The 24,493-nt window shown below is 38.3% G+C and overlaps 1 protein-coding gene and 1 long non-coding RNA gene across 3 annotated transcripts in view; one reads left to right on the plus strand and one right to left on the minus strand.

The window, feature by feature from the left end:
• The window catches only part of PLCB1 (phospholipase C beta 1), an 805,117-nt gene that overhangs the window by 41,162 nt on the left and 739,462 nt on the right, over positions 1 to 24,493 (minus strand). The window lies entirely within an intron of this gene.
• Positions 1 to 24,493, plus strand: part of LOC132537428 (uncharacterized) — a 44,444-nt gene that overhangs the window by 407 nt on the left and 19,544 nt on the right. The window lies entirely within an intron of this gene.

Consider the following 24,493-nt stretch of genomic DNA (forward strand, 5'->3'; position numbering starts at 1 on the left):
CCCTCCTCTCTCCATTTCTTTCTGTCCTATCCAAAAACAATGACATCAACAACAGTAACTATAACAACAATGGACACAAAGGCAACAAAAAGGACATAAATAGAAAAAAAAAGGGGGGGGGAAGGAAGAGGGAGAGCTGAAAAGAAAGTGACTCGTGGATGATATTTTTCATACCCTTCTGACCCAGTCAAGTTTATTTGCCTTCAAGTATACTTTTCCTTTTCTCTCTGGCTTCTTGTTTTTGCCTCACCATGTTTAATCATTTTGACTTCGAGCAAAGGCAAGTATTACAGAGTTGTTATTGCCCTCTAGTGGTGAAAAGGTACATTATAGTACTAGAAATGCTTTTATGTCTAAGACAAGTAAATCTTTAGAGAGTGGGGTGTGGGGTGGGAGTTTGGGGAAGTATTTTATTTGTAGAACAGTCCTTTTCTCAGAGACCACAGAGTCATATAAAGTGTCTCAGCAAGGGAGTTTGTTTAAGGGGTTAGCATCCCACCCTGGGCATCAATGTTTAGGAGATTCACATGGAAGTTAAAAATAATATATCCCGGAAAATGTTTTTATTACCTTGCTAGTATCAAATTTATATATTAGAAGGGGTTGTTCTGAAGTCTTCACATTTTCTACACAGTACAAGTGTCAATAGAAACACTGCTTTTAATAGTCAAAACTTGGAAAAAACCCAAGTGTTTACCTATAGTAGGATAGCATAATTGTGTTAAGATATTGTATTTAAAAAAAATACCCAGCAAGGGTGATATATAATAGTTAAATGAATCCAGATGCAATTTTATCTAAGTATCTCTAAGAAATTAGTATTTCCTAAGCAGTAATGTCTACAGAAGCCAGTTTTATATAAGTAAACACATATATCATAAATTATAGGGGATCTCGAGCAGCAGGAAATTAGTGGCTATTAAATGCAAATACCTCTAGAAGGCAAAGTTGGGAAGTGGTGGTTTTATCTATGAGGCAACAGTAAATGACGGTGACTATGCTCATCTAAAAGGGACCCCCACTACTCAGATCTGGCTAATTTGTGCTAGGTGGGAATATGAACCCAATATAGTAGAGACTTCCAAAGTGCTCGCTCTCCCCCCCTTCCTTCTTTCCTTTCTTTCACTTTCTTTCTTTTTCTTTTTCTTTCTTGCCTCCAGGGTTATTGCTGGGGTTTGGTGCCTGAACTCCACATTCACTGCTCTGGTGGCCATTTTTTCCTTATTTTCCTAAAAATTAAATTTTATTTCATTGGATAGAGCAGAAAGAAATTGAGACATGAAGGGGAGACAGAGGGAGAGAGAAAGATAGACACCTGCAGACATGCTTCACCACTTGTAAAGTGATCCTCCTGCAGGTGGGGAGTGGGGGGGGGGTGGCACAGGGGGAAGGACTAGCATTGGGTCCTTGCACTTTATACTATATGCACTTAACCCAGTGTGCCACCACCTGATCCCCCCACCCCCAGACTCTCAGGACTTTAAAAAAGCTCAGAAACACTTTCAAATTGAAACTCTTTTGACTTTTAAGGGTTGGAAACAAGAAAGAAGACAATACTAAATAAAAAGCACTTATCAGAGTGATAAAGAAATCACTGGCTATTTCAGCCTGCTTGCCAGTTTGGTTTTTCTAGTTGGGGTAGGATTACTATAGGCTCCTACAGTGTCCTCAAGTTTCTGATACTGTTTCTTCAGCAATTAGAATGAGAGTAGTCAATCAACTGCTGGGAATGTTTAGCCTTTGTCAGAATTTCTTAGAATTCCTGTCCCCAGAAGTTCCTGTTCATTCAGGATCAATGAATTCTGTTGGTAAAATTAAAACTCCTAAAAGCCTGAGCACATTTCCTTATCCTGTAAGTACAAGTAGAAAATGTTGTGTAAATATTGGTTTTCCCCTGAAGCTTAAGAGGGTCTTCTCTGGCTGTGCCAAACACTAATATTTATAGGGTCAACCCAAGGGGAAACAAGTCAGCTGGATGTCTCAATTGAAATCTGTGGCATATTTACACAGATTTTAAAGAGGTGGTGTAGGGTTGTGAGAATATGAGGTCTAGGATCAAGTGTCTTGCTTCACCTCTCAACTTCATCAGTAAAGAGGCACGTGAAATTGGGCCAGTTGCCAGTCTCTGTTTCCTAGTTTCCTTATATAAATGATAAAGGTGGAATTCATCTCACAGATACTTTAGAAGATCACTTGAGACAACTCAGAACTTGGACAGAGTGAACTCAGTCAATAAGCCCTCATTATCTCAAAATCCTGATGTCAAGGCAGAATTTACTTTCTTTCAGGAGAATACCAGAGAGAAGCAATGCCCATCGGAGTGTTTGGCTTTTAAAGACCACATATGGCAATAGTATTGTAGCAGAAATAACTCCCAGAAGCAAAGGGTGTAGCCAGCCTGAATCTGTCTCTAAGTTTCTTGAAGCCTACATCCATTTTCTCCTGGGATAAACTACTTGAAGATCCTCAAGTATTTAGTTTTCATTCCCCCTGTCCAAGAAAATCCATCTGCAAAAGTATGACAAATTACAGAGTTGTCATTCCAAGTGTGGTTTCCAGGGTCTGACTAATGTTGACAACTGTTAGGCAGAAGAAAAAAAAAAAAAAGAGGGGAAACAATTTCTTTTTGGCTGAGTCTCTCACAGTTTGTCTTTATTAGCGTACTCCCTGTGGACCATCAGTTTCAGTATTGCCTGGGGGACACTGTGTGAACAAGAATCTGGGGCCCATCCCAGACCTCCTATGAGACTGCCCTTTGGACCGGTCAAAAGGGCCTGATACTTTGGGTCCTCTCATAGGACAAGCGTATGTGGAGACATTAGCCTCTTAATGCTTGTGCAACCACATAGGCATATCACAAGAAATATATTTGGTCTTTATCTCTGATTCTTGATACAGAGCTTCTAAAACTCTTAAAATTACCTTAATGATGGGAGTGTTTTATACCTTAATTTATTCTAATGAGGTGATTTAGGGTAGGGCTCCTAGATAACCCCAATATGGGGATGCTAAGCAGAAAGACTGAGTGATTAAAGGGTTGGAAACTTCAGCCTCCACCACCAACTTCTGGAGAGGTAGTAGCTAGAGATAAAAAACCAAACTCTTATACAGTGGCACTCAAGAGAATTTCTGGATAGAGAATGTACCCACATGCTGGGAAGGTATTGCATCCCAATTTTAGGGGACATAAAAGGGACCTTTTAACCTAGTTATAAATTTCTACCCCTTAGACAAGTACATATAAGCAAAGTGCCTCCTTGTGAACTGTTCTTGAAAATTATCATACCTCAACTCAAGAATGAGATGTGGGAAACTTTCACAACTATCTGGTTAGAAGTATAAGTGGCCTGAGTCTTGGGATTAAATTATGAAACAGGGACAGACTTGTGGGACTGAACTCTTGAGAGTAGAGTGTATAGTCAGTTTGTAAACATCTAAGTCTAAGGGATCACTAGGAAGCATCTTAGATCTGTGTACTGAGGTGTTCACAGTGCCAGAAAGAAAGCTGGGGCTGGGAAATAGCTCACCTGGTAAGGCATGCATCTTACCACAGGTGAAGCCACAGGTTTGAACCTTAACATCACATGAGAGCACCATATGGTGATGCCTCTTTCTCTGTGTGTCTTTATATCTGAAATAAAAATTAAAAAAAAAAATCTTTCCAGTAGTGGTAGAATAATGCTTATATGAGGCCCCAGAGCTGCAAAAAACTGGTGAGGATGTGAGGGTGATCTGTCTGCAACATCTGTCACCCCATTGATCTGCAGGGTTGATTCAGCTGATCTGGCTGGCTAGGCGGGTGTCCCCTTCCTTCCTCACCACTCCATGTACTTCCCTCCTGAAGCTGCGTGCTCGGTTGAAGAGGACAGCCTACCCCGAAAAACTGTGGTGAGAAGGGCAGGGGAAAGGCCGTAGGTTCAGTTTCTTTTGTTCTCTGATACTGCTGCCAACATCAAGAAATAGACAGTCCTGACTTTCTGACCATGAATCTCTGAGAATGGTGGCTGGTATGGCCACAAAAATGACTTTAATAAAAGAACAACCTTGGCTGTACCTAAGAGCCATGAGCCACGTGGGCTTTTAAAACATCCAAGTCTATCTTTAATGTCATGAAGACCTTTGGGGCTGGAACCCAGGTATTAATAATGTCAAAGGGCCCAGGTGACTGCAATATTTAGTCATGGCTGAGAGCTCTGGCCTAAGGAGTCCAAGAAGGCATATTCACAGGTGGGATGAGTGAAAGGTCAGTGTGATGAAGGTGGTGCATAACCTCCACAAAGCTTCTGATATGTACCAGGTGACTGCTGAGGTTTTTCCTTTCTGTACCAGCTGACTGCAGCTATGCACGATAAAAGGCCCTCTGACCAGCTCTTTCCAACTTTTCAAGGATGTTTCATGGGCTTTTGTGAAATTTCACATTTTATAAATATTAGTAGCTAATTCCATATAGTGTGGATCAGCATTATGTAAGACAGGTGATGTCATGCTTGTGTGCTTGGGCTGTGAGCTCAGGCTCTTGAGTTATTGACAGAATCATCCTACTCATGGATCAACATTGTCATATCTGTTGTCAAGTCCACCAATCTCCTGAATTAGAATCTGTAGCTTTAATAGGATCCTCAGGTGATTTGCAAACACACTAATCACTGACCAGGAGTTCAAATCAATACAGCGCTAGCAAAACCCTAACTGTAAGTGCAATTCCTTCATGCGACACAAATATTGATTTGAATATTTCACACACATACATATGATTCCATAGTCATGACATTCAATAATATTTGTGAGTATAATATAACTGAGTCCCTGCAATTGTAATACTCCCTTTTTTACAACTTCCTTTTTCCAGACTGTTAATACTTTGCTTTCATGTGGTTAAACTGCAGGAAGAGAAGGTACCTTTAAAGAAGTCACAACCACCAAGATAATGTAGTCCCAGCTGCTGCTGATTCCAAGAAGTCTGATTAAGCAAAATGTTATCAGAGTGTAAAAAAGAAAAATGCAGATTCCCCTTTCTTCCTCTCTAATATTCCCCTTCATCATTCCCTAATCTTATCACTGTGTTTAGTTTCCCCAGACAGAGTGGATTTGAGAGGCTTTGGCTTGTACACTGATGTTGCTGTGCTTGACTTCTATAGTCTGTCCCTTTTTCTTTGGATGTAGGAGCCCACACTGGGGCCTCTAGTAAAACTTAACAATCAAAGCCTTACCCATAGGGAGACTTGACACACATGTGTACCCACTGCGCTCTTATTCTATTAAGTATTGCTCTACTAAAATACTGGTCCACAATTAGAACTAATCTGTTATGGGCTTCGTCTACAAAACCCCACCGCCTCCTCAGCCGCTGGAGGCAAAGGTGGGGCAGACCACAGGAGGTCCAGGGAGGTACCCAAGGGATGGAGATGGGCGTGTGGAGAAAGACACTAACCTCCGGGAGTGCTTCAGAGAGACAATTCAATTTTATTGGGGGTGAGAACAGATTTATATATGGTTTAGAAAAAGAAGAAAAGGGGCAAAAAGGGAGAGGAAGATCAGTCCAAATAAGGAATATTGGGGAGAGGTCCTTTGCTGGTATGTGGTACAAGGTGGCTAGTAAAGGAATTTATGGTCATGGTCAGGCTGGTCCTGGTGAGTGGGGCTAAACTTATCTCTGCCGGGGGTGGGGGTGTGTGTAAGGGGGGGGCTCTTTTATTGCGAATCAGTGATCCATTTGGCTTCCCGGAAGTATGCCAAGAGAGGAGGAGTGCCTGCAGACCTCTTTGCAGAAGAGAACCTGGGCATCAACCCCCTCAAGGCCTGGGGTTGCCTAGGGACCACTTCCCACAATCTATGAGTCCTGTCCATCATGTTCTTCTACTCTTTTGAAAGGTGAAATGGAAAAGAATCTCTTTAAATTCTCTTTAGAACTTTATATTAAAATATCCTTCTTTCTCCACAGTGTCCACTGAGGACAACAACTCATTTAAATGTCACATCTCCTGGGCTCAATATATATACAGCTTTGTTTCCCCCATGCATTCTTCTATTCCACTGCCTTGTCTTGATTATGCTCTTATTATTAGGACTCAGGAGATGATAAATAGGCTTTTAAAAAGTTAAGTATGCCCACAATTAACCTTGTAAATGTCTCCAACTAAACATGTGTAAGAGTTTCTTTAGAGTAGGCTGTCTAAGAATAAAATTGCTAAATTGAACAATATTTCCAAAAGTTTAACTCTGTTAAGTATTGGCAAACCATTTCCAAAAGTTGATATTCAAATCTAAACTTCCCCAAACCGAAGCAGTGGCAGATGATGTGATTTAATTTTAATGATCATCAATCTCTCTGGTTTTGATTCACATTTTTCTTTTTTTTTTCTTCTTTTTTGTTTATTGGTGAATCAATATTGATTTATAAAACTATGTGATGACAGGGGCATATTTCTGCACTTGGTTCACATTTTTCTAATAAATGATGAGACTGGGTATCTTTCATAAGTTTGTGGATCATTTTTGCTTTCTTTTGTGTGAAATATCTTTTGCCCATTTTGCTATTAGGTTACCTTTCGATTCAACTATTGATTTATAGATGTCCTCTAAAAAATAATCCTTTGTTAGACATATGTTTTATAAATACCTATGCTTGTATTATCAGTGCCTTTTTAGTATTTTAGAATAAATACTCTTTTTTTTTTTCATTTACTAACACCAGAAAGAGCAGGAAAGAGCAGTAATACCAGAGCATCACTATGGTATATGTGATGCCGGGGATCAAACTTGGGATCTCATATACACAGAAGTTCATAAGAAGGGTAAAATTAATCTATCATTTTAGACACATAGTTTGTATTTGCTGTGTTTTCTGTGATCAAAATTTCCCTGCCTTGAGATCATTGGTTTATTCTCCTAAATTCTATTATTTTTGTCTTTCTAGTATATGGTTATATGTTAACTGATCAGGAATTGACTTTGTTTTATGATAATAGTAACAGTTTTTTTTTTTAGAGGAGTTTCAAATAAATGACTCATTGTCCCAACATCATTTATTGAAAAGTCTTTCCTTTCTTCATAGTTTATAATGCCTGCTGTATAATAGAGTTTTCAAAACATACAAACAAAAACCATGCATAATGGAAAGAGGACTGATTTTGATGAATATTTTACAAGTTAGTTTCACAGCAAACTTTTTATCTGGGTAATGTTGCAATTAAATTCATTGTAACAAAGTCAGTCTTTCAGGTTTTTTTTAATCATTTTCATTAATATTTTTAGACTAACAAACCTTAAATTATCCTCTATTATTGTCTATGCTCTATTCTGTTGATTTCTATTCTTATTTTTCCCACTTATTTCCTGGGTTTAACATGCTGTTTCCTTTCTAGTTGTTTGAGATGGAAACTTAAAAAACTGTTTTCCCTTTTCTTTCCTGTTATATGCATATAGAGGTAAGCAATTTTCTCCAAACAACACATAAGCTATAAGCCATATTGCAAATGTTTTGATATGCTACAATTTTCAATATTGTTGAGTGAAAAATATGTTCTTGGGGGCTTGGCAGTGGCACACCTGATTGAGTGCATAGGTTACTGTATGCAAGGAACCAGGTTTGAACTCCCATTCCCCACCTGCAAGTCTGCATGTGTCTATCTTTCTCTTTTATCCTCTATTCACCCCCCCCCCCGGCAATTCTTCGGTGGACATCTGCTTTGGACTGGCACTCCTATTGGACTCACGGGTACACCTCTTGGACACTTTGCACAAAACTAGCAGCTTCCCTTTATGCTGCTGGGTTTCTAAAAAGACTGACTGCAGCCAGCTGCCTTGGGACTCTAGGCCATACTCCCACCCCCATGCCAAATAATGCCCTTTGAGGCAAGTAACGCCCCCCAGAGGCTAAAGAAGCCCCCAGAGGCAGGAAATGTTTTTTTAGCTGATAAAGTCTTGCCCACAGAGGCAAAAACGCCCCCCTCAGGCCTTCCCTTGAAGCACACTGGCTCTTGTTGCTCGCTTACATGTTCCTCCATGTTTGTGCCAGTTTCTTTTTTGAAAATGCCTGTCCGATATAGGTTTCTGTTCACCCCACACTCCTGATACTATGGTCATTTATTTAAAAAGAAAAGGGAGAATTGTTGCTATGCTTCACATTGGTATGATCTCGCTCTCCCCCACTGGGAGATTTGGTTTGGCCCTTGCTAGTTTTCGCGCTACTCCCTTCTCCCCGCCCACTACTTCCGGAGTCCCTCTTGGCTACTGGAGGAGAAAGATGGAGGAGCACATTGCCCGCTTGTGAATAAAGATTAAACTGCGTTCTCAGCTCAGCCGTGTGTCTCTGGTCGTCTCTGTTACCCGCCCATTAAGCCAGCCCCTGGTATACAACAATTTTTAGACTAACAAACCTTAAATTATCCTCTATTATTGTCTATGCTCTATTCTGTTGATTTCTATTCTTATTTTTCCCACTTATTTCCTGGGTTTAACATGCTGTTTCCTTTCTAGTTGCTTGAGATGGAAACTTAAAAAACTGTTTTCCCTTTTCTTTCCTGTTATATGCATATAGAGGTAAGCAATTTTCTCTAAACAACACATAAGCTATAAGCCATATTGCAAATGTTTTGATATGCTACAATTTTCAATATTGTTGAGTGAAAAATACATCCTTGGGGGCTTGGCAGTGGCACACCTGATTGAGTGCATAGGTTACTGTACACAAGGACCCAGGTTTGAACTTCCATTCCCCACCTGCAAGTCTGCATGTGTCTTTCTCTTTTATCCTCTGTTTCCCTCTCCACTTTAATTTCTCTCTGTGGTATCAAATAAATTTTTAAAAGAAAGAAAAAAGGCCACCAGGAGCAGTGGATTTGTAGTGCTAGCACTGAGCTCCAGAGATAAACCTCGTGGCAATAAAAAAATATGTTCTCATTTTCATTTTGATTTCTTCTTTGCTATTTTGAAAAAAAAAAATTTGCTTACTTTCCAAACCTTTTTTTCCCCCAGTTATATCACTGCCATTAATTTCTAGTTTAATTCCACTATGGTAAAACAAGCAAACAAACAAAAAAAAAAAGAAAGAAAGAAAAGAAAAACATATTCTATGTATTTTCAATAATTTGGGGATTTGAGATTTGCTTTGTAATTTAGAACACAGTCCTGTTAGTACATTTCCAATGTGTTCTTCAAATATTACAAATTGTATAACTGTTAGACACAGTGAGTTAAAAGTGTAAATCATATTGTGTTGGCTAATCATGTTTTACTTAAGCTTTACATCCTTATTGATTTTTTTCTCCCTTTTTGTTCTATTACTGCAGATAGAAGTGTATAAAAATCATGCATGGTTGTGTATTGGTCTAATCCTCCATGCAATCATCAACCAAAATATACCTGGTGTGTCTGTTTTTAATAGCAGATTAAGAGACTTGAAGGAATATCCAATATACAACATCTGATTTAATGGAAATATTCTTGTGCTGTCTAATCATTAGTCACATTGTTAATGAGAATTTGAAATGTGACTAGTGTAACCGAGAAACTAAATTTTAAAGTTGTTTCTCTTTAAATTTGAATAGACACACATAGCTAGTAGTTAATGTAATTGTACAGCAATGTTTTTATTATTGTATAGACACAAGAGAAATTGAGATGGGAGGGAGAAATAGAAATGGAGAGAGACAAAGAGATACCTGCAGCCCTGCTTCATCACTTATGAAGCTTTCCTCCTATAGGTGGGGACCAGGGGCTTGAACCTGTGTCCTTACACTGTGATGTGTGCACTTAACCAAGTGTGCCATTGCTTGGCCCCCAATAGCAATTCTTTAAGGCAAGAACACTATGAAAGGGGGATATCTCATTGAAGAAAGGATAATTTAGTAGGGAAACATTAACAGTACTAAATATTTTTAAGTTATGTAAAGTTGATGACTCCAACATGACCAGAGATAATGCTTACATCATAGGATTTTCCCATATCTTTCCTGCTTCTAAAGTACAGGAATTCTCTAGTCACCGATAGAATACCGGATCTGTTTTCTTGGAAGAAAAAATAAGCTAGTGCTTTAAACCTGTAATCTTCAGAGAGAGATATAAATGTTCAGATAATACCTACACATATAATCCAATGGAATATATAGCAAGAGAATACTAGAACTTTAAGTTGCAAGAAATTTTTGTGTTACTTATATCTATTTTGAGGTTTGACATTGGTGACATATTAGTCCATGAGATGTTTTTATTTTTATCCCAGAGTTCTTAGAATATTGTAAAGCATGATATTTAAAGTAGTTAGATTCCATTCCATTTTATATTAATATAATCATTTTTTTGTTTTATCTCAATATTTTCTAAGCATGGCCATGTAAGACAAGATACTTTCAAAATCTGAGAACATTGATTGTTATGATAGAGGTTTGGCAATATTAATATCTTATTTATATGTTTCCTCATTATTCCACCTAAAAAACAGACCACCTAAAATAATTAGATCAGTGCACAAAGCTAAAGAATCAATTTAAAGCCTTGCTAGCTAAATAAATTGAATATCCCTATGAAACTATGATGTTACCTTAAGCGTAAATTACAGACTGAAGGACAAGAGTTCAGAGTTTGTGGAGAACTTGGACTTGGAACTACAGAGCCCACTCCCCACCCTTTTAGTGGCATTCACCCTGGAACAGTGACTTTATTTTCCAATAACACAAATGTAAGTGTAGAGATTATAAATCATGAGCAGTATACACAAATGTGCTTGGTACAGACCCCTGCCAGCAAAAGGATTTATCTTATAGAGGACAGAGATAGGAGATAGAAAAACTTGGGATTCAACTGAACATTAGAATTTAGAGACTTGTTTATCTCAGTTACTCTGGTTGTGCTGATTTCCTTTTACTAAACTTCTGATTTAGAAGGAAAAAGGTAAACACATTAGTCTTACAATTCCCATAAGGGGAAAAAGAATTTGACTATATTCATAACAGTCATGATAAAGGTTCCTGCTTTTTAAAGTACAATCATAGCTAAAGGTAGCCAGCTAGGACAACTATGAAAAAACGTACTATTTTAGAAATGACTCCATAAAATGACTTAATAATTGTTACTCACAAATTTTAAGGAAACTACCTTGTGAGATAATACCAGTCTTCCTGCAAATATTGTAGATTGCAATCACTGAAAATTCTTATAGGGTTATGCTAGTTTTTTTAAACTTCAAATTATTGTAGGTTTCTATGTCTGCATATAAAATAAAAATTGATTTCAAATTTAAAAATAAGAGGAAGTCATTGAATATAATGGGCATCTTGGGCCACACTATTCTTGATGAGATTCATTCTGAAGGGGTCACTCCCACATTAAAAAGAGAAAATGAAAACAATGAAGGGTTCTGTGCTGAATTTGCTCTTTCAGCACTTGTCAATTTATTATTTCAAAAATAAAAGCCTACAGTCCAAAACTATAGTGAAGTTACACACACTTTTCCCTTTCAAAGAGGGGGTCCTTGCTTGATCTGAGATAATTTGCTCAAGCCATTTCTTTTGCAAACGTCTCATCTACATATTCTTCTCCACTCAACTCACAATGTCATACCCCCCCCACCCCCAGGTAGTTTCCAGAGACCAGTCTCCTCATTAAAGGCTTCCTTCCTTGATCATCTTTTTGAGAATAGAGAACTACTCCCAGTGCCTGTTTTGTTTTTTTCTTTCCCATGAAACTGCAGGAGTTGGAAGGGGATTTGAATAATATATCTGAGGTAGTTAGAAAATTACTCACTGTGTGAATTAGTACCTTCCCCCATCCCACATTATGATGTTTATAAATTTGGCTTTCACATCTTAGTTGAAGTTGAAGATAAAGGAAAAGGATGGACTATACTTGATATAAGAAGCAGCACCTTTCCCCAGCCTGATCCCGTTTCACCAGACATCTTACAATCTGGGTCACACTGTGAGGCAAACCTAGGTTGGACGGGGTGAAGGATATTCAGGTGAGCAAAGGGATCGAGACAGGTTTTGGGCTGCTTAGGGAATTAGGCATATGAACCCCTGGGATATAGCACAGTGCTAGTCCTGCATTTGCTAGGGTTCTGAGTTGTCTGGAAAATGATTCTCCTAGAAGAAGTTGGGCTGGCCTGCCCTCTGTCTCCAGAGAGAATGGGTGAGGCTGGGCCTTATCAGAGAGTAGGATCCCTAGAAACAGTTGTGAAGAACATGTTTGAGATCTTAATCTAAAAGATTATTAAAGAGGATTTGGAAACAAAAGTGTTATCCTCACCCCTTAGGACAATGTTAAATTTATTTACTGAATGAATGAATTTGAGCAGGAAACAATCTACTTGTTCAATGGCTGGTTTTAATTAAACATTTCTTTGAGTTCTGGAGATTTTACAGAGGCAGTTTACAAGAACTGTGAATGTAAAGGTCTACAGAACTGTCCACTGCCTCAGAAAAATATTCCAGAATGATACAGAGTAGTTTTTTTTTTTAATATATCTCTCTCAGAAAAGCAGTTATGAAGGAAGTTACTAAAAATTGAAAGGGGCCAGGGGTAGATAGCATAATGGTTATGCAAAGAGACTCTCATGACTGACGCTCGAAAGTCCCAGGTTCAATCTCCTGAACCACCATAAGCCATAAGCCATAAGCCAGAGCTGAGCTGTGCTCTGGTTAAAAAAAAAAAAAAAAATTGAAAGGCTACAATCCATTATTATTGTATAAAGTTTTTATATCGGAATATATATATATACATATATATATACATATATATATATAATTATCTCTAGTTGAGTAGTTAAAACAACAGAAATTTATTCTCTCACTGTTCTGAAACCAAGGGCTATAAATCTGGTTTTGTCTCTTCTGGCTTCTGCTAGCTGCCCACATTCTTTGACTTGGGCCTGGCCCCATTCAGTCTCTGCCTCTGTAGTCACATTGTCTCCTCTTCGGTCTGTGTAAAACCTCTTGCTGCCTTTGGATTTTGGACACACTTGGATAATCCAGGATGAGTACCTCATCACAAAACCCCTAGCTAATTACATCTTCAAAGGCCTCTTTCCCAAATAAGGAAACATTCCTAGGCGCAAGGAATTGGAATGTGAGCATACCTTTTGGAGGATCACCCATTCAACTATTATAGTTTTGATTTAAAAAAAAAAAACAGTTTGCTATAATTCCAGTGACAATCTTTACTTATGTTGTTCAGTGATCTACAGGGGATGCTTTCTGAGGAATGTGGACCTTTGTCATCAAGATAATTAAACCCTCTGGGTTTTCCTAACACATAACATATATATTTTAGCAATCATCTTTGCTCAGAAAACCATGCACTGAAAACATGATCAAATACTTTTTTTAAAACAAGGAAGTCATCTGTGGGTCAGGCTTTTGATCCTGATCTTTTCTTCTTGATTCTCATAATCTTATGATAAGGATTCTCATAATCTGGCTCTAGAGCTATCATGAACCTTAATCCATGGGAAAGGAATACATTGTACTACACACTCCATTTTACAAAATGTCAGTCGTCATCAAGATCAACTTTTAAGCAATGATGCCACAGAAGGACATGCAAAGAGATCCAAATTCTGAATTTCTGGCTGTTTGTCCTGGTGCTATTTTCTATATCCCCTGAGTGTAGTTTCACCTTCCTCTGATATTCAGGAGACGAGAAACTTTTAAATTCAATTCAGTTAAATTTGCTGAAACTATGGGCAGTTTCCAAGACTAAGTATTCCATAATTTATTTAAATACCCCATATAACTCTCTATTTCCCTGAGTAAGTATAAACATCTGTGCTATTTAAATTTTAAGACTACTAAATTTTATTACAGCCAGCTAATGGTTTATTTTTTACTGTTAGAAAGGAACCTCTTAAATTTCAGTCCTTATCATCCCACGGTGAATAAACGATTTATTAAAAGGTCACATACAAATAACAGGCAATATCTCTATGTGAATTTAAATGTCTGAATCTGAATTTTAAAACACTCTGGGGGCTGAGTGAGGGCAATGGTATACCTGGTTAAGTGCATGTGTTACCATGTGCAAGGACCAGGGTTCAACCCCCTGCTTACCACCTATATGGGGAACATTTCACAAGCTGTGAAGCAGGTCTGCAGGTATTTGTCTCTCTCATCTTCTATTTCTGCCCCCTCCAATGTCTCTTTGTCATATCAAATAAAATGGGGGGGGCGGTAGTGCACTGGGTTAAGTACACATAGTGCGAAGCACAGGGACAGCCCAGAGATCCTGGTTTGAGCCCCTGGCTCCCCACTTGTGGTGAAGCAGGTCTGCAGGTGTCTTATCTTTCTCTACCTATCTCTGTCCTCCCTTTCTCTCTCAATTTCTTTCTGTCCTATCCAACAACAATGGAAAAAAGATGTTCACCCAGAGCAGTGAGTTTGTAGTATAGGCACTGAACCCTAGTAATAACCTTGGAGGCAATAAATAAATAAATAAATAAATAAAGCCATCAGGAGTAGTGGATTTGTAGTACAGGCACCAAACCCCAGCAATAACCCTGGTAGCAATAAAAATAGACAAATAAATAAAATAAAACACTTTAGAGATTAAATTTTAACTGGAAGAATAGGAACAATATTTGTGAAATTTATTTCCAACTATTCATTTATTTTTTAAAAATTTAATTTTTAACTTAGGGGCTTTGCTTTCAAGAAAAATAGCTGCATCAGTATAAAAAGAACTGATGTGATTTATTTAACTTTCTATTACCTAAGGTGTGCCCTGAGGTTGTAAGTGATAAATAGTATTCTTCATTCTTCTATAATGATCTGACCTTCATATTGACTAAAACAAAAAACAAAAAGAACACCTGGGAACCAAGGCAAAACTATCCAACTAGGAACAAAAGATGGGCTTTATAAAAAAAAAAAAAAAAAAGTACACATAGAGAGAGCACTGCTTAACTTGGAGTCAACATTCTAATGAGATCTGATATGACCAACCATCATGTGGCAGATAGTCAGATGGGCCAGTAAAGAAAAAAAAAAAAACAAGCAAGGCTGCTCCCACCTCCCATCCATGTTGTTCTGAATGTCAGCACATGAAAAGTTACTTACTCTAAAAGAATGGAGTTCCAACACCGTGATGAACAACATTGTTTCTAAAGGTTTTGGCTGGACCTCTAGTATCATTCATACAAAATCTGGACTGGAACATAATCCCTGCCTATTCAGACTGATGCCAGTTTTCAATATGTTTATTACAATTAATACATGGAGACTTACATTCAGTGGATTCCCATGAAATTTATAAATATTTTTCTTTTTAAAATTTTTTAACTATCTTTATTTATTATTGGATAGAGACAGGTAGAAATTGAGAGGGAAGGGGGTGATAGAGAGGGAGAGAGACTGAGAGACACATGCAGCCCTGCTTCAACACTTGTGAAGCTTTCCCCCTGCAGGTGGGAACCAGGGGATCGAACCTGGGTCCTTGTGCATTGTAACATGTGCGCGCAACCAGGTGCACCAACACCTGGCCCCTATTCTAAATATTTTTCTAAAAAACAACTATAAAGTTTGAGTTCCACTTAGAAAAGGTACTTGAAAAGATACATATGTTAGTGTTCATAATTTTTTTTATCTTCTTTAATCATTAGTTGGTAAATTATCTACTTAATCTACCAAACATGCATTGGATGGCCTGTAGCTGTTTTGTTTTTTTTTTCTCATAGACATAGAAATAGAAAATAAGCAATAGTTTTCTAAATGGTCCCTTGGTTCCCCTTCTTGCAGGTGGGAAGTAGGAGCTTGCATCTGAGTCCCTGCACATGGTAATGTGTGAAACTGTCTGGCCCCCTCATGTTCTTTTTTTTTTAATATTTATTTATTCCCTTTTGTTGCCCTTGTTTTATTCTTATAGTTATTGTTGTTGTCATTGTTGTTGAATAGGACAGAAAGAAATGGAGAGAGGAGGGAAAGGCAGAGAGGGGGAGAGAAAGATAGACACCTGCAGACGTGCCTCACTGCCTGTGAAGGGACTCCCCTGCAGGTGGGGAGCCGGAGCTTGAACTGGGATCCTTACTCAGGTCCTTGTGCTTTGCACCACCTGTACTTAACCCGCTGCACTACCGCCCGACTCCCCACATGTTCTTTCTATTGCCTCATAGCATGAACCTGAATTACTTCCTAGAAGTCAGTGAGAGGAACTGACATAGTGATATCAACGGGAACACACCACAGTGGTAGAGATTTGCACTTATGCTTGACCTGAGGTGTGCCCAAGAAAACCTTGACAGCTAGCTGTTGGGGTTACAGATTATCCCTGACGATTTACTCCTTTGGGAAAAATAAGGACACAAATGAGAATCTGGATCAGTATGTGGTAATATTTGTGAGTAGGAAAGTATATAATGCCAACTTTACTGCAAGGGTATTTCTGTTCTATAACTAGTGTTGAGTATAAACTCCATGGCCCAACACAATTACTATCAGACCACTCAAGGGTGAGTGTTCTATTTAGTTTACTAATCTATTCCTTCCTGACTCAAAGTTACTTTTCTATTCTTATAACCCCTTTATGTTTTCCCCCCATATGTTCTCTACTACTGTTTGTCTCTCTATTTCTGTATTAAATGCCATCATCTGTGCTCTGTGTTCTAGGGAGCAATATTGCCTTTACACAAATAAGAATTATGATTACTCTTATGAGTCATGGTTGCTCCTGAGCCACTCAAGGTCTGAAATCCAAGCTGAGAACCAACTCCAAGCAGTGACTGATGTTCCAAAAGGCAGTTGGATGTACAAATTTCAGTGTCCTAGTACTATTCTGCTCTTGCCCTCCAGACCACTTATAGTTTTTTTTTAAACAATTTATTTTATTTATTTCCTTTTATTGCCCTTGTTGTTTAATTGTTGTAGTTATTATTGTTGTCATCGTTGTTGGATAGAACAGAGAGATATGGAGAGAGGAGGGGAAGACAGAGAGGGGGAGAGAAAGACAGACACCTGCAGACCTCCTTCACCGCCTGTGAAGTGACTCCCCTGCAGGTGGGGAGCCAGGGCTCGAACCATATCCTTATGCTGGTCCTTGTGCTTTGTGCCACTTGCACTTAACCCGCTGTGCTACAGCCCGACTCCCCCAGACCACTTATAGTTTTATCACATACTTTTCTTATTCGTGTCTTGCTGTTCTCTGAATTTCTGAGTATGCAATAAAATTGAGATGAATAAGACACAGACAGAGCACTTTGAGATTCTAGCACCCAATGAAAATAACAGACACTTAAATCATATGCCAGTAGTTAAACCTCTGCTGTAATGCCTTTGGATTGATCTTTAAAATGTTCTTCAGAGAGGAAGTAATTGCCCAGAAGTCTGTGCTTGGTTTAATCATCACTTTCCAATGGTCTCCTCTCAAAGATATATTTGCATTCATCTGACATTGATTCATGTAGGCAGATGGCAAAGGACATAGCTGAATCACTCCAGAAAATGTGTGGCCTATTTACATGCCCCACAATCCGAGGTCCAATGCTGAATAAAAGGATAGTCTTTAAGGTTTAAAAATTGTCATCTGATTTGTTGCTTATCTCACATGTGTTGCAACAGCCATAAATAAAGCAGAATATACCAGTTCCCACAAGACCAAGATAGAAAGCTAAGCTGCCAGTCTCTGTTTTGTAGATAGCTAGCAGGCATATTTTAGTTATATTCCAAAGAGATTGTGGCTATACTAGGTTTTTTTTTTTTTTTTTTTTTCCTTAAGCCTGAAATCTGATATGCAGGTGGATCCAAGTTATTGTCTGGGGAGGTGATGTCATGGCTGGGAAAAGGACCAGAAAGCTGGATCAGGGAAGAGAGTAGCTCCCAAATATAAGTAAGGTATATAAATATTGTTGACAGTAAACCGCACTGATTTGATCTGGGGCCCATATTCAGCTTAGGAGCCTATGTGACCTGACTAGGGAAAGAGAGAGGTAGGCTGGCAGTATGGATTGACCTGTCAATGCCCATGTTCAGCAGGGAAGTAATTACAGAAGCCAGACCTTCCACCTTCTGCATCCCACAATGACTTTGGGTCCATACTCCCAGAGAGTTAAAGAATAGGAAATCTATCAGGGGAGGGGATGGGATGAGATACGGAGTTCTGGTAGTGGGAATTGTGTGGAGTTGTACCCCTTTTATCCTATGGTTTTGTCAGTGTTTTCTTTTTATAAATAAAATAAAATAAAATTTTTTAAAAAAGAAAGCTAAGATGATTTCCCATGGCTCTGTGATCAGATGTGTGATGGGTGTCATTGCCAATCCAGTGACTGACTATAGTCACTGTGAATTTAGAATACCCATTTAGGCACCTGAGGAGCAAATATCATTAGCTCATAATGATAATATCCTTATGACATGATTGGAAGTGCCCAGTAAAGCATCCCAGAATACCCAATATTAGTCCCCACCCTCAAGTTAACTACAGCTTTAAAGTTTGGAGTATAAATAATAATTATATAGGTTATATGCTGTTTTGTATATCTAAGCATGTTTTTATTCTACTCTCTTAATAGCCTGACATTAGAACTGTCTACTGAGTCATTTCAGAATTTTGAAGGCTCTGCTTCACTCCTTCAAATTTCTCTCTCTCTCTTTTTTTCTTTTTACCAGAGCACTGCTCAGCTCTGCATTATGATGGGGGAGGGGTACTGAACTCGGAACTTCAGAGCCTCAGGCATGTAAATATCTTTGCATAACCATTATGCTATCTGCCTCCACCCCCATACTTCAAATTTCTCTGTTTGAAAAATTCCAAAGTCCCCTTGCTTTGGATCCTACTCTAGATTTTTTCTTTTTCACTACTAGAGAAGTATTTCATCCTTCCCTCTAGTAACTAGTGTTCCTCAACTATGTAACCATGTCTCCTCATGCTTCTTTGATAATTTGCTTCTCAGTTTCCACATTCCAGTAACCTCCTCAGTTCAAAGTTTTGTGCTCTGGGCACCTTAGATTTCCTCACCTGCCCCAAACTGTTATATCCTGTCAGTTTGCCTTCGATCTTCTAATTATGTATTGGTTTCCTCTAGATTGGTATCTCCTCTTGTGTAATGTCCTTTGACTATGTTTTTGCTATCATTTCAAGAGAAAAACATTTAAATATCATGTTTAGAACCAGTCCTATAGAAACATATGAATAGATCTCAACATAGGTTATATAAATGTTCTGTATTTATGAATTATACTATTTCATATCTACATAATTTTTATAGGTTGATAGATTATTGGTGCCATAGAGAAAAGCAACTCAATTTTTTTTTTTTTAAACTAGGCACTAATCATCTCTGGCTTATGGTGGTGAGAGGACTGAACCTGGCACTTTAGAGCCTCAAGCATGAGAGTCCTTTGCATAACTATTATGCTATCTACCTATGCTCCCCCTTCCTGGGTTTTAATATTCAAACATGTATAGGGCTTTTTTTTGTATTTTTCTGTATACCACCAAAACACCTGACTAAAATGGAATTTGGTTGTGGGAAGAAACTATTTGAAGGTGAGATTGGGGAAAATACAGAAAAGGAGTGGAGATTATCCACTGGTGACCTGGTCCTAATACAACCTGTTCATGGCCTCTCCAGGCATCTTTTCACATCTGCTAAATGAAGATGTGGGCCCAGCTTATTTCAAGACCTTCTGTATTGTTCATTGTTTATCTAATATTCTAAAATTTTCTCCCTTGGGTTTGTCAGAGTTATCAATAGTTATCCTGTCTTTGGATGATTATAAATTTAAGTTCCCCAGTTTTTATTTGAATAATAAAAATAGTAGAGCTTTTCCTGAATACAAGATGTTGCAAAAAGGGCAATGGAAAAAAAAAATCCTCTAGTGAGTAAGGGAGGCTAAGTCTGGGGAAATGCAATTCCTGAACTAGAAGTAATGAAAGTAAAGCCCTTGAGGTTATGTAATCAATCTCTCAATTAGTATGCTTCCCTACACCTTTACTTTTATATTAACTAAGAACAGCTGGGGAAAATAAGACAAACACAAAGAACAGAAGACTGGAATGAACAATAGAATAGAGCAGAAATTGCATGCACCTGTCACCTTTATATAAAGACAGCAAGCTTGTGAACTTCAATCGAAGGAGTCAATTTTTAAATACTGGACTTTATTCCTGTATGGAGACAGAAGTGCTGCAAGGTACAGTAAGGCATGCTCATGTTGAAATCTATCTGCCTTTGTGATAGGAGGAGGATGTGTGTAGTAACATTAACATTGATTTGAAAAAAAAAATTAGCAGATTAACAAAACTAAGAAATAGGCAATACACATGGTATATAGTTTAAAAAGGACAGAAGGGTAGTCAGGGGTACCTGTTCCTTCTCTGTGGTGTGTAATAAATTGTTCTGAGAATAAATTCTAAGTATTAATACATGATTGATTCTTTAGAGAGCTATACTCAAACAATTAGCAAAGATGCCTATTATATGTATTTTATATGTGTGTGTGTACATGTGAAAGACAGATGGGTGTTCCATTTCTCAGATGGAGGAATGAAATACTACTTTTAAGTCCCCTGCCCTCCAACTCAAGAGAAAAAAATATATGCTCAAAAGTTTATTTCTAATGCACTCTTTGATAAGTGAAAGTATGGTAATTCTAAGAGCAGAGACCTAAGTGCCAAAATACTTCAATATGCACTATATATATTTTTTTCACTTAAATTCCAAGTAGAATAGTTTTAATCTTTGGATAATTCTAAAGGTTAGAGTCTTAGTCAAAACGATGATAAAACAGTTTTCAGTGTCCATATTCTTTATCTTAGGCTTTGAGAAAATGCTATTTTTTTGTTTTGTTTTCTTTAAATCATATTCAAGATTGTCAGTAGCACTTAAGTGATGAGGAACTATAGAAAGGCAAATGTTCATAATAAAGCCCTGAGCATCATACTAAATAATATGTTTAGGCCCCAAGTTAAAAAGTAAAAATACTTAACTCTGTGGCTGAACCCAGTAATGGCAGTCACAACAGGACTGAGAAAAGACCTGTCTGGTACATGGAAAGCTTTCCTGATACTGTGTCCTCACTGGGGCTGCATTCATCTTCGAATAAATCTCTAGGATACAGCTGTAGAAGTGTCATCAGAAGAGGATTGTCAGAGGGGCACCTGGCGGAATGCTCACATTACAAGGCTCAAGGACTCAGGCTCAAGCCCTAGTCTTCATCTGTAGGGAGGAAGCTTCACAAATGGTGACACAGTGTTGCAAATGTTTCTTTCTCTCTGCCTGTCTCATTTATTTCTCTCAATTTCTCTGTTTCTATCCAAAATAAATAAATAAGTAAAATATTAAAAAAGAAGAAACAATCCACCAGAAAAGTGTCTTTAAGAGCTGGTTGAATTAATTTACCTATCAGAAATATTTTATTTTAAGAAGACTAAAACAAAAATAAACCAATGGGACTACATCAAATTAAAAAGTTTCTGCACAGCAGAAGAAACCACAGCCCAAACAAAGAAAAACTAGGAAATCTTCTCCCACAGAATGGGAGATCTTTACATGCCATACATCAGACAAGAGGCTAATAAGCAAAATATATAAAGAGCTTGCCAAACTCAACAAGAAAACAAATGACCCCATCCAAAAATACAGGATATGAACAGAATATTCTCCATAGAAGAGATCCAAAAGGCGGACAAATGTATGAAAAAATGCTCCAAGCCATGGATTGTCAGAGAAATGCAAATAAAGACAACAATGAAATACCACTTCATTCCTGTGAGAATGTCATACATCACAAAAGATAGAAGCAACAAATGCTGGGGAGGTTGTGGGGACAAAGGAACTCTCTGGCACTGCTGGTGGGAATGTAAATTAGCCCAACTCCCATGAGAGCAGTCTGGAGAACTCTCAGATGGCTAGAAATGGATCTACCCTATGACCCTCCAATTCCTCTCCTGGACATATATCCTGAGGAACCAAACATGCCCATCCAAAAAGACTTGTGTATACCTATGTTCATAGTAGCACAATTTGTAATAGCCAAAACCTGGAAGCAACCCAGGTGTCCAACATCAGATGAGTGGCTGAGTAAGTTGTTGTATATACACAACAGAATACTACTCTCAGCTTATCAGTTATCAGCTACTAAAAATGCTGACTTCATCTTCCTCACCCCATCTTGGATGGAGCTTGAAGAAATCATGTTAAATGAGATAAGTCAGATGAGTAGGATGAATATGGGCTGGTAACATTCATAGACAGAAGTTTAAAACAAGATCAGAATGGAAAGCACTAAGCAGAACTTGGGCTGGAGTTGGTGTACTCCACTAAAGTAAAAGACTCTGGGTTGGAGAGATGGGGGTGGGGTGGGGGGAGGGTTCAGGTCCTGGAACATGATGGGAGAGGACCTGGTGGGGGTTGTATTGTTATGTGGAAAAGTAGGAAATGTTATGCATGTACAAACTATTGTATTTATTGTTGACTGCAAACCACTAATCTCCCAATAAAGAAATTTATAAAAAATTAATAAGCAGGGGGCCGGGCGGTAGCACAGCAGGTTAAGCCACCGGCTCCCCACTTACGGGGTTGGAGGTGCTGGTCACTTCACAAGCCGTGAAGAAGGTTTGCAGGTGTCTCTCTCCCGCTCTGTCATCCCCTCCTCTCTCGATTTCTCTCTGTCCTGTCCAACAACACAGCAATAACAACACGATAATAATAACAACAATGATAAACAACAAGGGAAACAAAAGGGAGAAAAATGGCCTCTGGGAGCAGTGGATTTATAGTGAGTGCAGGCACTGAGCCCCAGAAATAACCCTGGAGGCAAAAAATAAAAAATAAAAATAAATAAGCAAAACAATTTATAAGCATTGAATTGAGGTACAAATGTAGCTGTTAAATGTAATTTGTTTTTATATGTAAATATTACTTTACTGTAAAAGTAACTTGTACTATGAAAAAAAGAAATATTTTATTTTACATCTCATCTTATTAGAAAGTTATTGTGAGTTCTTACATATGAAACAAACTTTAAAAACAATTCCAGGGTGGGTGGGGAGGATACAGATCAAAGAAGGATGACAGAGGACCTAGTGGGGGTTGTATTGTTATATGGAAAACAGGGGAATGGTATGCATGTACAAACATTTGTATTAACTGTGGAATGTAAAACATTAATTCCCCAATAAAGAAATAAAAAAATAATAATTCCTGGATGCTGTTTATCAAAGTTGAGCACAATTTCAGCCATAAAACTGTAAACACTTCAACTTTCTTTAAAATGTGAGCACAGAGGGGCTGGGTGTTGGCACACATGGTTGAACACTCCACAGTGCACAAGGACTTGGGTTCAAGTTCGCAGTCACCAACATCTCTCTATTAAGAGTTTAAGTTTGGTAGAGACCATGATAAGAGAAAACAGGGAAAGGCTGGCCTTACCTAGGTGAGCATGCTTTCTGCCACTTTATGACCTAACCTTCATAAAACTGTTTTGTTATTCGCTTCATTACAAACATCTCTCTGTTACAGCAGGTGTTGAGTTAGGAAAGGATACTGTGTTCAGGAAGTCTGCAATCAGATTAGCAAACTCCCAGGTGATCCATTCCCTTTCACAATTGACTTCAAGTGGTTGGCACTGCATAGCACAGCCCCGGAGCTAATGCCCATGAAATAGCTATAATTTAAGCTGCAGGGGAAATTGTTCTCCAGACCACTCTCCCTGTAGATGTAGAAGTCACATTTTCAAGGACAGGCAGAAAAGTGGTCTTAGCCTATCTAACCCTTAGTAAGAGACAATTTCCTTAAAACACCTTCTAGACATCACCTCTTAAAACTTTAGTCTAGGGAGTCTGGCAGTAGTGCAGAAGGTTAACTGCACATGGCGCAAAGCTCAAGGACCAGCATAAGACCCCGGTTCGAGCCCCCGACTCACCACCTGTAGGGGAGTCGTTTCATAAGTGGTGAAGCAGGTCTGCAGATGTCTATCTTTTCTCCCCTTCTCTGTCTTCCCCTCCTCTATCCATTTCTCTCTGTCCTATTCAACAATGATGACATCAAAAACAATAACAATAATAACCACAACAATAAAACAACAAGGGCAAAAAAAGGGGAATAAATAAATTAATATTAAAAAAAAAACTTTAGTCTAAAACATTTCAAGAATGAGTCTCCTTGAGTAAAAAAAACAATCATTTAGAGTTGTCCTTCTGTTTTCAACTCTTCCAAATGGTGGCTAAATTTGTAACAGCTCAGTGTATCTTCAAGGGGAAGAAGAAGTAAGAAGTAGGTTATTTTTTCTTCTATTATGTTTATTTATTTATTGGATAGAGACGGTCAGAAATTGAGAGGGAAGGGGAAGATAGAGAGGGAAAGAGACAGACACCTGCAGCATTGCTTCACCACTTGTAAAGCTTTCCTCTTGCAGGTGGGGATCTGGGGCTTTAACCTGGGTCCTTGTGCATTGTAACATGTGTACTCAATTAGATGTGCCACCACCCAGTCCTGGTAGGTTATTTCTATATTTGTGCTTGTCTAGATTTTTCTGAGGACTAATCACTGCTAGTTGAGGTGACTGAGTAG

This window comes from Erinaceus europaeus, chromosome 1, assembly GCF_950295315.1.
Source record: "Erinaceus europaeus chromosome 1, mEriEur2.1, whole genome shotgun sequence".
In the NCBI taxonomy this organism is placed as follows: domain Eukaryota; kingdom Metazoa; phylum Chordata; class Mammalia; order Eulipotyphla; family Erinaceidae; genus Erinaceus; species Erinaceus europaeus.